The sequence below is a fragment of the Ambystoma mexicanum genome, chromosome 7q (assembly GCF_040938575.1).
Source record: "Ambystoma mexicanum isolate Mex_15411 chromosome 7q, UKY_AmexF1_1, whole genome shotgun sequence".
In the NCBI taxonomy this organism is placed as follows: domain Eukaryota; kingdom Metazoa; phylum Chordata; class Amphibia; order Caudata; family Ambystomatidae; genus Ambystoma; species Ambystoma mexicanum.
This window is the reverse complement of record NC_090941.1, coordinates 1,117,676,435-1,117,691,297: the sequence shown is the minus strand read 5'-3', so window position 1 is coordinate 1,117,691,297 and position 14,863 is coordinate 1,117,676,435. Positions and strand designations below refer to the sequence as shown.

At 47.6% G+C, this 14,863-nt stretch overlaps 1 protein-coding gene across 3 annotated transcripts in view; it reads right to left on the bottom strand.

Moving 5' to 3' along the window:
* The window catches only part of APBB1 (amyloid beta precursor protein binding family B member 1), a 1,513,529-nt gene that overhangs the window by 1,277,561 nt on the left and 221,105 nt on the right, over positions 1 to 14,863 (bottom strand). The window lies entirely within an intron of this gene.

Sequence of the window (14,863 nt, the reverse complement as noted above, 5' to 3'; positions counted from 1 at the left end):
ATAATGTTAGTGGCAGAGCAGTCAACCAGGTTGATGTTCTTACTTCTACACCAGACGACAAATCTTTTCCACTTGCTAGAATAGCAGTGGCGAGTATTAGGTTTTCTGGCTTCCCTGAGGATGTCCATACATCTCTGAGGGAGATGTAAATGTCCAAATTCTATGATCTCAGGAGCCAGGCTGCTAAGTTCATGGTCTGAGGGCATGGATGCAGTGTCCTGCCCTTGTCTTGTGACAGCATGTTGTACGGGCAAGGAAGTTTCATTGGGGGAGATAGGGACATCTCCATCAAGTGAGCGAACCATGGCTGCCGGGCCCACATTGTGGCCACTAGTATCATGGTCACCTGCTCTTGGTGCATCTTGTGCACCACCTTGTTGAGGAGGGGAGTCGGGGGGGAAAGGCGTAAACAAATTTCCCTGACCATTGAATCAACAGACCGTTCCCCTTGGACTGGTTCTGGGGGTACCTGGAGGCGTAACTTTGGCATTGTGAGTTCTCCAGGGTTGAGAACAGGTCTATTTCCGGGAAACCCCATTGCGTGAAGACGTTTAAGACGATGTCTTCTTGCAATTGCCATTCGTACTCTTTGGGTAGGGGGAAGTCTCTGCTGAGTTTGTCTGCTAGCAGATTGAGTTCCCCTGGTACATGTTGTGATAGTAGGAACATGTTGTGTTTGAGAGCCCACTTCCATATATTCTGGGACAGCTTCGACAGTCCTGGAGAGTGAGTGCCCCCTTGCTTGTTGAGATAGTACATGGCTGTGGTGCTGTCTGTGAGGACCATCACTGTCTTTCCTTGTAAGTGTTTCTGAAAGGCTTTCAGTGCTTTGAACACTGCTAATAGTTCCAGCAGGTTTATATGTTTGGATGCTAAGCTCGGAGTCCACACTCCGTGAGCAGTCTGATGGGATAGGTGAGCCCCCCATCCTGTAAGGGATGCGTCTGTGGTTAGAGTGGCTTCCACTGCGGGTGTGGCAAAAGTTTTCCCTCATAGCAGGTTTTCCTTTGTCCACCACCGTAGCGAGAGAACCAAGGCCTGCGAGACCACCACTAAATCGTCCCATTGTCTGCTGGCCTGACACCACTGGCTGTAGAGCCACTCTTGCATTGGGCGCATGCGCAGGCGCGCGTGAGGTACCAAATAAATACATGACGCCATCATCCCTAGCAAACGCATTGCTTTGCGTACCGTAACCTCTCGACCTGCCACATAATGGGGGATCTGAAACAGCATGTTTAGGACCCTCTCGTTGGAGGGGAAGACGAGGCCGTCCTTTGTTCGAATTAGAGCCCCTAGGAATTGTTTGATTTGGCTGGGGTCTAAGCTGGACTTCTTTTCGTTGATGGAGAAGCCCAGTTGGGACAAAAGGTCTACGGTCTTTTGGGTATTGGAGAAGCATGCTTCGTAAGAATCCCCTGTTATGAGCCAGTCGTCGAGGTACGGGTAAACCGGGATGGATAATCTGCGCAGGTGGGCCGCTGCCACTGCCAGTACTTTCGTAAATACCCTTGGTGCAGATGCTATCCCGAAGGGTAGTACTCTGAACTGGTAGTGTTTGTTCACTATCTTGAACCTGAGGTATTTTCTGTGCGCTGGCAACATTAAAATATGAAAGTATGCATCTTTCATGTCTAGTGTTGTCATGTAATCCCCCTGTGATAACAGTGGGATTACATCCTGCAAGGTTACCATACGAAACTTTTGGGGTTTGACAAAATTGTTCGCTGGACGCAGATCTAATACAGGGCGCATGGTTAAATCCTTTTTGGGTACAAGGAAGTACACTGAATAAATACCTTCTGTTACCTGCGATAGGGGGACAGCCTCTATAGCTTCTTTTTTCAGTAGCTCTTCTACTTCTTGAAGAAGAATAGTGAGGTGTTCCGGTGTCATGCGCCGGTTCCGTGGGGGTCTGTATTTTGGGGAACCGTTGAATTCGATGCAGTATCCGTGGGCTATGGTGGATAATACCCAGCGGTCTGACGTTATTCCCTCCCATGCTGAAAGGAACGATGTTAGCCGGCCCCCGACCGGTGATGCATGGGAGGGGACCCGAATCTTTGGGTCATTTGTTGGTATTGGGCGTGGGGCCTTTTGGACTGGAGCCGCGCCCTCTTCCTTTGCCACGACGATGGCCTCTTTGACTGAACTGGGTGCTTTGGTTAGAGGGCCAGTTGGTAGCAGAGTAAAATTGTTGTTGGCTTTGCTGCTGGCGTTGGCCACGAAAGGAGCATCTATTGCCATAGCTGCGTCCGTTAGGTGGCCTAGAAATTTGGTCAAGAGTCTTGATGGTATCAAACTCCTTCTTCGCATGATCTAGGGCCTCATCAACTGCTTTCCCAAACAGATGTGTTTGCTCTATGGGCTTATTTATTAGGGAAGCCTGGGTTTCTGGCTTAAATCCCGAATTGCGCAGCCAGACATGGCGTTTGAGAAGTATTCCCTGAACCAGGGAACGTCCAGCTGTCTCTGCGGCATCCAAGGAGTTCTTTACGATGCCCTGGTTTACAAGAGTTCCCTCTGATATAGTAGCCAACAGGCGTGAACGCAGGGGTTCTGGTGCGTCCTCTGCTTCGCTGCGCAGCTTGCTCCACTGTGCATCTGCGTAGCTAGCTAATAGGGAATTGTTATTCGCAATCCTAGTTGAGAAGGCGGCGGAGGTCGCGATTCTCTTCCCAAGTGCATAGAGCTTCTTGCCCTCTTTGTCAGGTGGTGCCGCACTAGTAGATAGTGGTACCCCCGCTCTCTTTCTTGCGTTAGTAACTACCAGAGAGTCCGGAATAGAATGTCCCCTGATGTACAAAGGGTCAGAAGACGAAGGGCTGAAGAGCTTTTCTATCCGAGGGTTGACCCCTCTGACTAAGGCCGGATTGGAAAGGGAAGGAGTTATTCTTCTCCTTATAGAAGCCAGGAGCGGAATGGACTGACTGACCGGGGCTTTTTCTTTAATAACTTTTTCTACAAAGTCTATGTCCGGAAGAGTCTCCCCTGTGTCTATTTCAAAATGCGCTGCTGCCTTGCGCAATAGTGCATTAAGTGAAGGCTGGTCATCTATGGGGGAGGTGTTCCCAATAGGCGAGTCCTTGGGAGGAGAAGGGTGAAAGACATCAGGGTCTGAGTGCACTGATGGGGATTGCCAAGGCTGCACTGATGGGGAGTGCCAGGGCTGTGAGGTAGCTGTATCTTCCTCAAAAGCTCCTGCGCTAGTGTAAGGGTCTTCCTCAAACCTCTCCTCCTCATGTTCTTCCTCTCCACCTAAACACTCCTCATCTTCCTGGAGGTATTGCTCCTCTTCAGTGAGGTCATATGCATCTGTAGAAGGGGGAAACAGCCTAGGAATCTTGACCCTAGGGTCATCCTGGGTCCATTCTCTTGGTCTTTTGGGTGTGGGTGGGTTTTGGCTACCCAAAAACCTCTCCATCTTTTCCATACAAGAATTGAGTCTTTCCATGGTCTCATGGGGAACCCCTGAATAGTCTAGAGGGGGGAAATCAGTGTTATCACCTTCAACACGCTTCGAACGCTCCCACAACGTCGACGAAAGGTTTCCGTCGCCCTCAGAAAAGCCCTCCGGTAGTTCAGAAGTGCCTTTAGATGAATGGGGCAGTTCCTGGCTACTCTTGTGCTTTTTCGGCGTTTCTATTTCCTTGGGTGCGGTATTCGACGTCTGTTTCGTCGTCCGCTTACGTTTATCCTCGGAAACAATTCTCGCCAGACTCTCGACGACGAGTTCGTCAGGCGAGGGTTCTGGAGTCGGCGTTGCCTGCGCTGCGTGTTGTTTTTCGACGGCCGCTCTATGGAGCGTTACGTCGGATGTTTTTGAGGTAGCGCCCGTGTTAAATGAAAGCCCAATCGCTGGTCGCGGCTGCGTTAGCGGGTGGGGCTTGAGACCCTTGCGGTCTGAGATCGACGCCGGAGTGCCCTGCGTCCCCTTCGGCGCTGGTGGATCCTTCGTCCTCGACGAAGAAGAGCCGTGGGTTGTGTGCTTAGGCCTATGGGGTCTGTGTGCGTCCTTGTCGCCGGGGTGTTCATCCCCATAAGCAGGGCGTGAGCCGAGCCCGTCGGGGCCGGGGACGGACGTCGAGGAGCGCGAGCGCTCCTTCTGGGGGTTAATGACTTCCGTAACGGACGTCGAGTTATCACCCTCCTCGTCACTTTCTATAACAGCGGCAACGGGTGATGAAACTGACTTCGACATAGCATAGTCCGCCCACCTCTTAACTTTCCGTTCTTTAAGTGTTCTTGGTTTCAAGAGCTTACAGGCCGCGCAGCTGTCCTCTTTATGATCGAGGGGCAAGCAACGATTACAGAGCTTGTGTTTGTCCTTCCAAGTGTATTTGCCCCTACAGCGTGGGCAAAACTTAAAAGGTGTCCTCTCCATAGCTGAGGCAATAACAACCCCAAGGGAAAGATAGGGGAGAAAGAAAGACATTCTCGACGAGAAGATAAAAGTTCGAACCCCCACTCTCCCTACTGTATGTTGGCCGGCGAGGCCTGGCCACGTGTTCGGCAGCGCCGAGGGATCTCCTCCGTCTCTTCCTCTCCGTCGAAAACTTGCACGGCGGAGAAACAGCTTCACAGCTAACGTCGAGGGGAGGGATCTTTACAATAAGTATATATTAAGGACCGAGGTCCGTAGTAATTGTTTTGCAATGTCTCTCTAGGAGCTCCGCGTAAGGCGACCATAAGCTGGGCGGAAAAAAACAATCTGAGGGACCTTGACGCGTGAGGGATTGTGGGTACAACGCACGTCACTATAGGGATAGTGTTACAGGCACGCCTTGTCGAAGTCCCCTTTTCGACTAGGAAAAACAAAATGCAATACTCCGTAGTGACCACTGGATGTCGGACCTATGCACAGCATGTGATTCTAAGCAGATTAACAAACATCAGAAATAAATATATATATATGATACATTACTCACCGTAATCGTATTTCTGATGCTTGTATCTGCTTAGATTCACATGCTGTGCATAGGCTGACATCTAGTGGAAGCTGCAGAGTATTACAGTTTGTTTTTTGAAACTCGAAAATGGGCGCCGACAAAGGGCGTGCCAGTAATACTATCCCTAGTGTGACGTCCACTGTACCCATGATCCCTCACGCGTCTAGGATCCTCAGATTGTATTTTTTCTGACATGAGGTAGCATGAGGAGTAGCGCGAGTACAGATAATCCAAGCAGATAGATGAGACTACAAGCATCCATGCGCCTTCTCTCAGAGGGGAGGAAGGGTGGGTTGCATGTGAATCTAAGCAGATACAAGCATCAGACATATGATTACGTTGAGTAATGTATCCCTTCTGAGGCTTGTGGAATCTGCTTAGATCACATGCTATGCATAGATTAGCGAGCAGTGTTAGAAGAAGGAGGTGGGATGTGAGAAGGGTTATGAGCAAATAAATGTCTTAGAACCGCTTGTCCCACTTGAGTATCTGTCTTGGAATGGGTGTCAATGCAGAAGTGCTGAGTAAAAGTGTGAATAGAGCTCCAAGTAGCTGCTTTGCAAATGGTGTCAAGGGGTACATTTGCAATGAAAGCCAGAGTGGCCCCAATGCCTCTTGTAGAGTGGGCTCTTGGCGTGAAAGGCAGAGGTTTTTCAGAAAGAGAGTAACACAGCTGGATACAGTTAACAATCCACTTCGAGATGGCACCTTTAGAGACGCGATCTCCCTCTCTGCCTGTAGCTACGGAGACAAACAGCTGATCTGTTTTCCTTAGCGGTCTGGTTTTGTTTACATAGTAGAGGACCGCCCTACGCACATCTAGGGTGTGTAGTTTCACCTCAGCCGAGCTTTGTGGGTCTTGGAAGAAAGCCGGAAGCTCGATGGACAGGTTTACGTGGAATTTAGAAATAAACTTAGGTGAGAACCTAGGGTGTGTACGTAAAATCAGTTTATCTTTATGAACTGTAAAGAATGGATCCTGCACTGAGAGCATGAATTTCACTGACCCTTCTTATAGATGTTATTGCTACTAAGAAGGCCGTCTTATAAGTCAGGTGTTTGAGACTGCTTTTATGCATGGGTTCGAATGGGGGGCCCATGAGTTTAGATAGCACCACGTTAAGGTCCCATCCTGGTGGTGGGTTTGAAATAGGAGGGTGAAGTCGCTTTACTCCTTCCATGAAAGCTTTAAACCACTGGTATCTGCCACCACGACACCTTGTTATGGGAGGTGGCGTATGCTGACAGCGCTGCCAGGTGTACCTAAAGTGAGTTAAATACCAGTCCTGCATCCAGCAGGTGGAGCATGTATGTGACAATTGTGGAAGGAGTGCAATCAACTGGGTTGACTTGCTTATTCTGGCACCAGATAATGAATCGTTTCCATTTGTCAAAGTAGCAGTGCCTCGTGTTTGGCTTCCTAGATTCTTTTAGGATGTCCATACATCTCTGTGGTAATTTGAGATGTCCGAACTCTATGACCTCAGGAGCCATGCTGCCAGGTTGATTGAGTTGGGTTGAGGATGCACATTTTGACCTTGGTGCTGGGACAGTAGGTTGTACCAGCCCGGGAGTTTGATGGGTTCGCACACCGCTAGTCTGCGTAGGTGTGGGAACCATGGTTGTCTCGCCCACATGGGAGCAACTAGGACGAGTGTCGTTGATTCTCTGTTCATTTTTTTGACCACCTTCCTGATGAGGTGTTGGTGGAAAAGCGTACACAAACATCCCTAACCAGTTCATCCACAGGGCGTTCCCCTGGGAGTCTGGCTGGGGGAACCTGGATGCAAATCCTGGGCACTGTCTGTTTTCGCTTGTGGCGAATAGGTCTATAGTGGGGAAACCCCACTGAGAGAAGATATCTTCTACGATTTCTCTGTGTAGACACCATTCGTGTTCCTCTGGGAGGGGATCTCTGCTCAAAGCATCCGCCAGAGAATTGAGATCCCCTGGAACATGTTGAGATGACAGGAAGATCTTCCGTCTGAGTGCCCATATCCACATTTTCTGGGCAAGCTTGGACAGATTTGGCGAACAAGTCCCTCCTTGCTTGTTTAGGAAAAACATGGCTGTAGTGCTGTCCGTCCGGACCTGCACTGACCGATTCAGCAGTTAGGTCTCGAACGCTTGAAGCGCTCTGAATACTGCCAGAAGCTCTAGCAGGTTGATGTGATTCTTGGCCACTGAGTGAGACCAAAGACCCTGAGCTGTGTGGTGGAGGTGGTGAGCTCCCCACCCTGTCAGGCATGCATCGGTTGTGACTACCGCCTGCATCTCGGGATCGTAAAAGGGATTCCCTTGGACAGATTTTCTCTTGTCCACCAGTGAAGGCTTTGTACCAGTGTTGGCGAAAAGAACTCTAGATCGTCCCACTGACCACCTGCCTGAGACCACTGTTTCGCCAACCATTCCTGCATGGGACGCAGGCGCGCTTGGGGTACCAGGTAAATACATGACGCCATTTGGCCCAGCAAACGCATTGCTTTGCGTACCGTTATCTGGCGACCGGCCTGATATTGCGGAATTTACAGCAGTATATTCCGAATTCTTTCCTCTGATGGAAAGGTCAACCCCTCTTGCGTGTCTAGGATAGCTCCTAGGAACTGTTTGGAGGTGCTTGGCACCAGACCCGACTTCTTGTTTATTGAGAAACCTAATTCGAAGAGGAGGTCGATCGTCCTTTGAATGTTTGTTCTGCAAATTACTGGGGTCTCCCCCGTGATGAGCCAGTCGTCCAGGTAAGGGTACACTGGGATTGCCTCCCTGCGTAGGTGTGCTGCCGCCACCGCCAGTACCTTGGTGAATACCCTTAGAGCCGAGGCTATCCCGAAGGGCAGTACCTTGAACTGGTAGTGCCGACTGTCCACCTTGAAGCGCAAGTACTTTCTGTGCGCTGGGAACATTGAAATATGAAAATAGGCATCTTTCATGTCCAATGTTGCCATGTAATCCCCATTTTTTTTTTTTTTAGTAGAGGGCTTACCTCTTGGAGAGTAGTCATGCGACATTTTTGGGGCTTGACATACTTTTTTGCAGGCCGTAAGTCCAATACTGGGCGCATTGTCAAATCTTTTTTTGGCACAAGGAAGTAAGTTGAATAAATACCCTTGTTTACCTGGTGTCCCGGGACGAGTTCTATCTCGTCCTTTACTAGAAGATTGACGATCTCCTCGAGGAGGATCTTCCGGTGGTCCAAAGAATGTATTTTTTGTCATGGAGGGTGGTTTCGGGGACGCTCTAACAGTTCTATGAAGTATCCTGCGGACACTGTGGACATCACCCATCTGTCTGATGTGATCCCTTCCCAAGCTTGGGTGAAGTTGGAAATGTGTCCCCCTACTGGGGTTGCGTGAGAAGGGACCCTGAACGGAGCGTCACTGTTTTGATGGAGGCGTGCCGCCGCCTCTCCTGGGGCTGCCTCTACCTTTACCACGTCCTCTCTTATTACCCCTGCCATAAGCCTGGGCAGACTGCTGGCTGTTGTTCCATTGTGTACCCTGCCCCTGGGAATAGTTAGACCCTCTCTGGGAATTTTGCCCGTGTGGGCGACGAAAATTGCCATTCCCTCTCTGGTTTGGGGGTTTATTGGATAGTTGGCCTAGGGATTTGAGTGTCTCATACTCGTCCATGGCATTTTTCAGCGTTTCCTCGACCGCCTTTCCAAACAATAGATCCGGCTCCATCGGTTTATCTATCAATGATGCTTGGGTTTCGGCTTTGAACCCAGACTGTCGAACCAAGCATGCCTTTTGATAACAGTACCTTCTGCTATCAATCTGCCGGCGTTATCCGCGGCATCAAAGGTTGCTTTTAATATGCAACCGGACACGGCTCTTCCTTCCGCCGAAACTCGTGCCAATTGGCTTTTTAAGGGTTCTGGGGTGGAATCTGAGTGCTGCGACTTCTTCCCACTGGTGGCAGTTGTAACTCGCCAGCAGGGTGGAGGAATTGGCAATCCTTGCCTGGTAGGCAGAAGTGGAGGCTACTTTCCTGCCCAAGCCATAAATCATCTTGCTCACCTTGTCGGAAGGAGCTTCCGATAAGGGTGTTCCCGCCCTCTTACGGGTGTTCTTAACTACCAGGGTGTCCGGTTTCAGATGTCCTCTTATGTACAGTGGGTCTGTTTGGGCTGCCCTGAAAAGCTTCTCAACTCTGGGGTTTACCGCCCTAGTGAGATTGGGATTAACAAGGGAAGAGTCTATCCTTCTTTGTATTGACTTAAGGATAGGGATGGCCTGGGCAACAGGTCTCCTTTCTCCCACTAACTCCTCGGCAAAGTCACACTCTTCCTGAGCACCCTGGGTGTCAATGTGGAAGTGTTCTGCCGCTCTGGACAGCACTTCATTCAAGAGAGGCTGGTGGTCGACAGGGGAGTCGGTAACCAGGGGTTATCTAAAGGGGAATCTACCCTTTAGGTTTCTGGGTCGTCGACCTCCTCCTCTTGGTCCTCATCATCCCCATAGTAGCCCGTCCCAGTTTGTTCTTCCAACATGCCCAAATCTGGATCCTCACAAAAGGATGGATCTCCCTGATATTGAGAATAGGGCTGTATACCGAAGGGGTCTGAAGTAGGAGCTTTAACCCGGGACTTCTTACTTGAGGGTATAGGATCCTTAGAGCCTGAGGGTGTTGACCCATCGGGGGTTTAAGAGAGAAAGTGTTCAGGGTTTTTGGCATAGAAAAATGCCAATGACGACATCCTTGACATGACTGTCTATGTCATCACTAGACCATTCTCTTGAACTGGGAATGATTCTTTCTTGGAGGCCTTTCCCTGTTTTATCTTGACTAGACCTACTGGTTTAAACAGGGGTCTTTGGGATAACAGAAGACCGAGACTTGTCCATCTGTTTATGTGGAGTAGAATGTTTTTGAGGTGTGGAAGGCGGCTGAGACTGCTTCCTTTGTTGTTTTTCCCCTTCCCTGTGGGTGGAAGACCGTTTAATCTGTTTTTTCACCCCTCCGGAGCCTTTCGACGCCTGGCGCCGAGGTTCGGTGGTAGTGTCCCTATCTCTCGAGTGTGGAGGTTGGGACTCGGGAACAGCTGTTGCGCGGCCTGTTGACGCAGACTCCTGGAGTGCGGTCTGGGGATAGAGGTCGGCTTAGTCTTCCGACGATCGAACCTCCGTTAGCTTGGGGAGCGAGGCACTCCTGGCAACAGTGGATGGTTGCTGGAGTCATGCAGCGATCTAGATCGAGAACGCCCAGAGGACACAGATTCGGACCGTTCTCTATGTGCCTCTTTCCGAGTACTCGACGTGCGCGTCGAGTCTTGGTTGGCCTTCATGTGTTTTGTGGAAGTGCTGTGGGCAGCGCTTGTGTCGCCGGGGGTCTTCCCCATAGCCGCCTTGCCGGGCGACCTTCCGAGGTCGGGGACCTGCACTTGGCTGTCAATTGACGCCATGTTGCCCTCGCCGTCCGAAAGCACGGCGTCGCTGCCATCGCTGAAGGGGCCCTCCGCTGCCATGGCCTCTTGACGCCTGGCGTGGTGGGCCCAATGCTTGATCGAACGGTCCTTGAGTGTTTTCGGTTTGAACCTACTACACGCTCTGCAGTTAGCCTCGGGGTGGTCCCTCGGTAAGCAGAGATTGCATGTGGCGTGTCTTGTCAACCCAAGGGTACTTGCGGTTGCACTTGAGGCAAAATTGGAAAGGGGTACCCTCCATACGCACCTTATGGCAGCGGGCTAATAAGTGTAGGAATATATATAGAGTATGTCCACCCCTCAACTCTTCCTACTTGCAGGGCCGAGGCCAGAGGCCTTCCGAGGCCCGGCCCGAGGCCAAAGGCCTTCCGAGGCCCAAATCCGTCATGCAGTTCTCGCCGGTCGATTCTTTTTCCGGGCCGGCGTCGAGTGTGGATGTTCGGTGACTCAATGTTGGGGTGGAGAAATGGGGAAATATAACAATATTTTAGCAAAAGTATGGCTAAAGCCAGGGAACTCCGCGGAATGCTTCTGACCAGTATGGCGGAAAAAAACAATCTGAGGGTCCTAGACGCGTGAGGGATCATGGGTACAGTGGACGTCACACTAGGGATAGTATTACTGGCACGCCCTGTGTCGACGCTCATTTTCGAGTTTCGAAAAACAAACTGTAATACTCTGCAGCTTCCACTAGATGTTGGCCTATGCACAGCATGTGATCTAAGCAGATTCCACAAGCCTCAGAAATATATATATATTCAGTAAAAAAAACTTTCTTAAAGGGACGTTATGGTTAAGTTGCGCTACTAAAAACCTATGAAATTCAGTAAAAAAACTTTGTTAAAGCGACGTTGTGGTTCCAAGTAAAACCGATAAACCCTTGAATTTCGCCAGTTATGGTAAGCTAAGCAACCATAACTCGCGCCACCACCGTGCACTGCTAAGACTAACACCCACGACATCAAAGATGACATCACAAATGTCATTGATGACAACACATGTCTGACTCGCTCTTTTTTCCTTTTACTGACACATCCAGGCCACATGGTTTTCTTCAGTAACAGGAACTAAAAATTGAAAACATACTATATTTGTAGACTTATCCTTCAAGTATGTTCTTATAGTAATTCCCTTAGGGTCCAGTCATATCATATGAAACATATTACATGGGGGAAGACACAAGCTTGAAAGACAGCAATCCTTTCTGTGCATGAAGCTAATCAGAGTTTTCAGCACTTTCTGATAGTTCTGTTTTTTTATTACTGTACTTTCCCTGTATATGCTCATATTTGTATGCATTGTACTCACACTACTTTCCTTAGGGTACAGTCACATCATGTGATACATATACATAGGGTAAATAGCTTTCAACCAGAGCAATCATTTATTTGCATAAAGATAATCAGTTAGGTTATGAATCGTTTCTGCTACTACTTCTGCTTTTTTGCTTACTTCACTTTCCTTGTATATACCCATATTTGTATGTGTTCTTTTCTCTGTGTTTTGTTTGTAATAATGCAATTGTGTAATATATGGCTTTTATTAGCTATTTATTACATATTTCACAGTACGCAAAACTCTAATAAGAAAACAGTTATCATTTCATTATTCAACATATCAACATTATGAATATTGTACCTTCATCATATATGCTGCACACAATGCCTATGTTTCTGCATGAGTAGCGTAGTATACTGGATAAAACTTCAGAATAGAATGCTATTTATATCAATGCATTGCTTAATGCACTAATTAGCTCATGATATTTATTCCAATGATCCTTGACAGTTTTTTCTCAACATTATAATAAGAATCCCTTGTACACACATTTCATGAAAAGTAAATAAACATGTGATACCATCAGTGATGTCATCAATGACATTTGTGATGTCATCTTTGATGTCGTGGGTGTTAGTCTTAGCAGTGCACGGTGGTGGCGCTAGTTATAGTTGCTTAGCTTACCATAACTGGTGAACTTCAAGGGTTTTTCAGTTTTACTTGGAACCACAACATCGCTTTACCAAGTTGTTTTACTGAATTTCATAGGTTTTTAGCAGCACAATTTAACAATAATATCTCTGACTTTATGTACAAGTAACATAGAACATACTGAACCCCCTCTACTGAATTTGATGTCCACGAACTCTTCTGATGTCCGCAGAAATATGCGGACAACAGCACCACTACCCAAAAAGTCTGGGGGGTATGTTTAATTGTTATATCATAACACATGAACATTTTACAAATTCACAAACCAGCACACATACACATTATATTTAGAAATAAATAAGAAGTTTAACCCCTATATATAACACTTTAACCATTCATTTAAATACAATAAGTTCTAAAATGAAATATACCAAAAGAAGAAAGATAGTCTTCCAACATGATTACCTCACAGAAACTCCACAACTAAGAGCAACAGCAGATCTACAGACCAGTAAGAACACACCTTACCAGAAGCTAGTAAGTGTACTGCATTTTACTCATATTTGTAGACGTTCTGTATTAGACACAAAAAAATGTCTAGTACTCTGGAGTGGCTAGAGGAGCATTTCCCACGTGAGGAAATGTCTGAAGATAGTGAACCTAATGGTAGACACTTTACTATATAAACCAATTAATAAATATTATTTTATATACATTTAACATTTTTTTTGTACAGACCGTACAAAAATTGAAAATACTAAAGAAAAAGAAGTATTGGATAAGACTCTTAAGCACATAGAAGAAAAAACTGACCTACTCATGGCAAATTTCAACAATTTAAAAAACTTTGTGGAGGATCACTTGAAACAAACTACATACCATTGTCCCACATGTACCTGTCCCCCCTCACCATATCCCAGCCAATTATCCCCAAACCCTCTCCATGAACCAAAACATTTTGATGACACTTCCGTCCCCTTCTTCACCTCATAAATCCTATTGAAACACCCAATTCTCCTGTTTTTGTTTCAGTTTCCGCCTCACCTTCTCTGTCATAAATTTAACATCCATATGAAATAAAGTAAAATTATTATATTGTGTCCTAATTCATTTCTTGTCTTTTTTTACAAAACAGTTCAGGTGTCCGCGGACAGCGCGGGTGTCCAGAATGTCCGTAAAGAAATGAAAATGCGAGGGACCTAAGGACACTATATCTGTCCGTAATGTTCGCATGCAAGTTGAAACTGTTCCAAGAACAGAGCTGGTGTTCGGAATGTCCGCAATCAAACTACCACATGCGATGTCCTGAAATGTTCGTCAATAAACAAAATGGAGGTGTCCTGAGGATGCTATACTTGTCCGTATTGTTCGGAGGCAAGCTGAAACTGTCCTAAGAACACACACAGTGTCCTGAAATGTTCGTAAATAAACAAAATGGGGGTGTCCCGAGGACGCTAGATCTGTCCGTATTCTTCGCAGGAGAGTTGAAACTGTTCTAAGAACACAGGCAGTATCCTGAAATGTTTGTAAATAAACAAAATGGGGGTGTCCTAAGGACACTATACCTGTCCGTATTGTTCGAAGGCAAGCTGAAACTGTCCTAAGAACACACACTGTGTCGAAATCGGGGTGTCCCGAGGACGCTAGACCTATTGGTGCTGTTCGTAAGCATGTTCAAACTGTTCTCCGAACACATCAAGTGTCCCGGGATGTTCGCAAATAAACAAAATGGGGTTCCCTGAGGATTCTATGCCTGTCCGTATTGTTCGCAAGCGAGTTAAAACTGTTCTAAGAACTAACGCCTGTCCGTAATTGTTCGTTTCACTTGTGAATCACTTTTAATTAGTTTCAGGACCCGAACCCTTAGAACACCAACGCGCATGCGCAAAACAGTTTCAGTGCATAGGAGGGCTGGTTCATACAGCTTTGGGACAACTACCATGAAGCGACACCTAAAGTCATTCCACACTGGGGCCATTCGCAAGGTTGTACCTTGCGAGGAGCGTTGTAGGTTGACTTCCTCTACTTCATCCTCCGTTTCTGATCCTGTCACCACAAGGAACACTCCTGTGGGACAGCATATTCCTCATACTGCCTCACAGGCCATACGCAATACTGATGACCCTTACCTTTCGAGGGTCACAGTTGTGTGTATGTACTGCGACGCAGTACTCTGCAGGGGGGAGACACTTCGAAGTGCTTTTGAGGATCCCGTCTCAGAGCACGAGAAGATCTGCTCACTACCCAAGTAAAACCCACTCTACATCTTCCTCTATCCACCCGCCATTTCTTATCCCCGTGGTTGGTGTCCCCCCGTTCCCCTCCTTTTCCCTCCTCTCCTAGTGTGTCGTGTATAAAAAACCCCAAAAAAATATAAAACAAAAATGAAAAAAGGGCTCTTTTCAGAGCCGCCTTTCACAGTTTAAAAACAGAAGTGAAAATAAATGAAGCAGGGCCCTGTGTATTTTTTAGAAGTCCACGAACATCTAAAATTTTGGGGTGCTGCCCTGTCATACCCATTGTAGTTTTGTCTGAGAGGAAGTGGTGGCTCTGAAAAGAG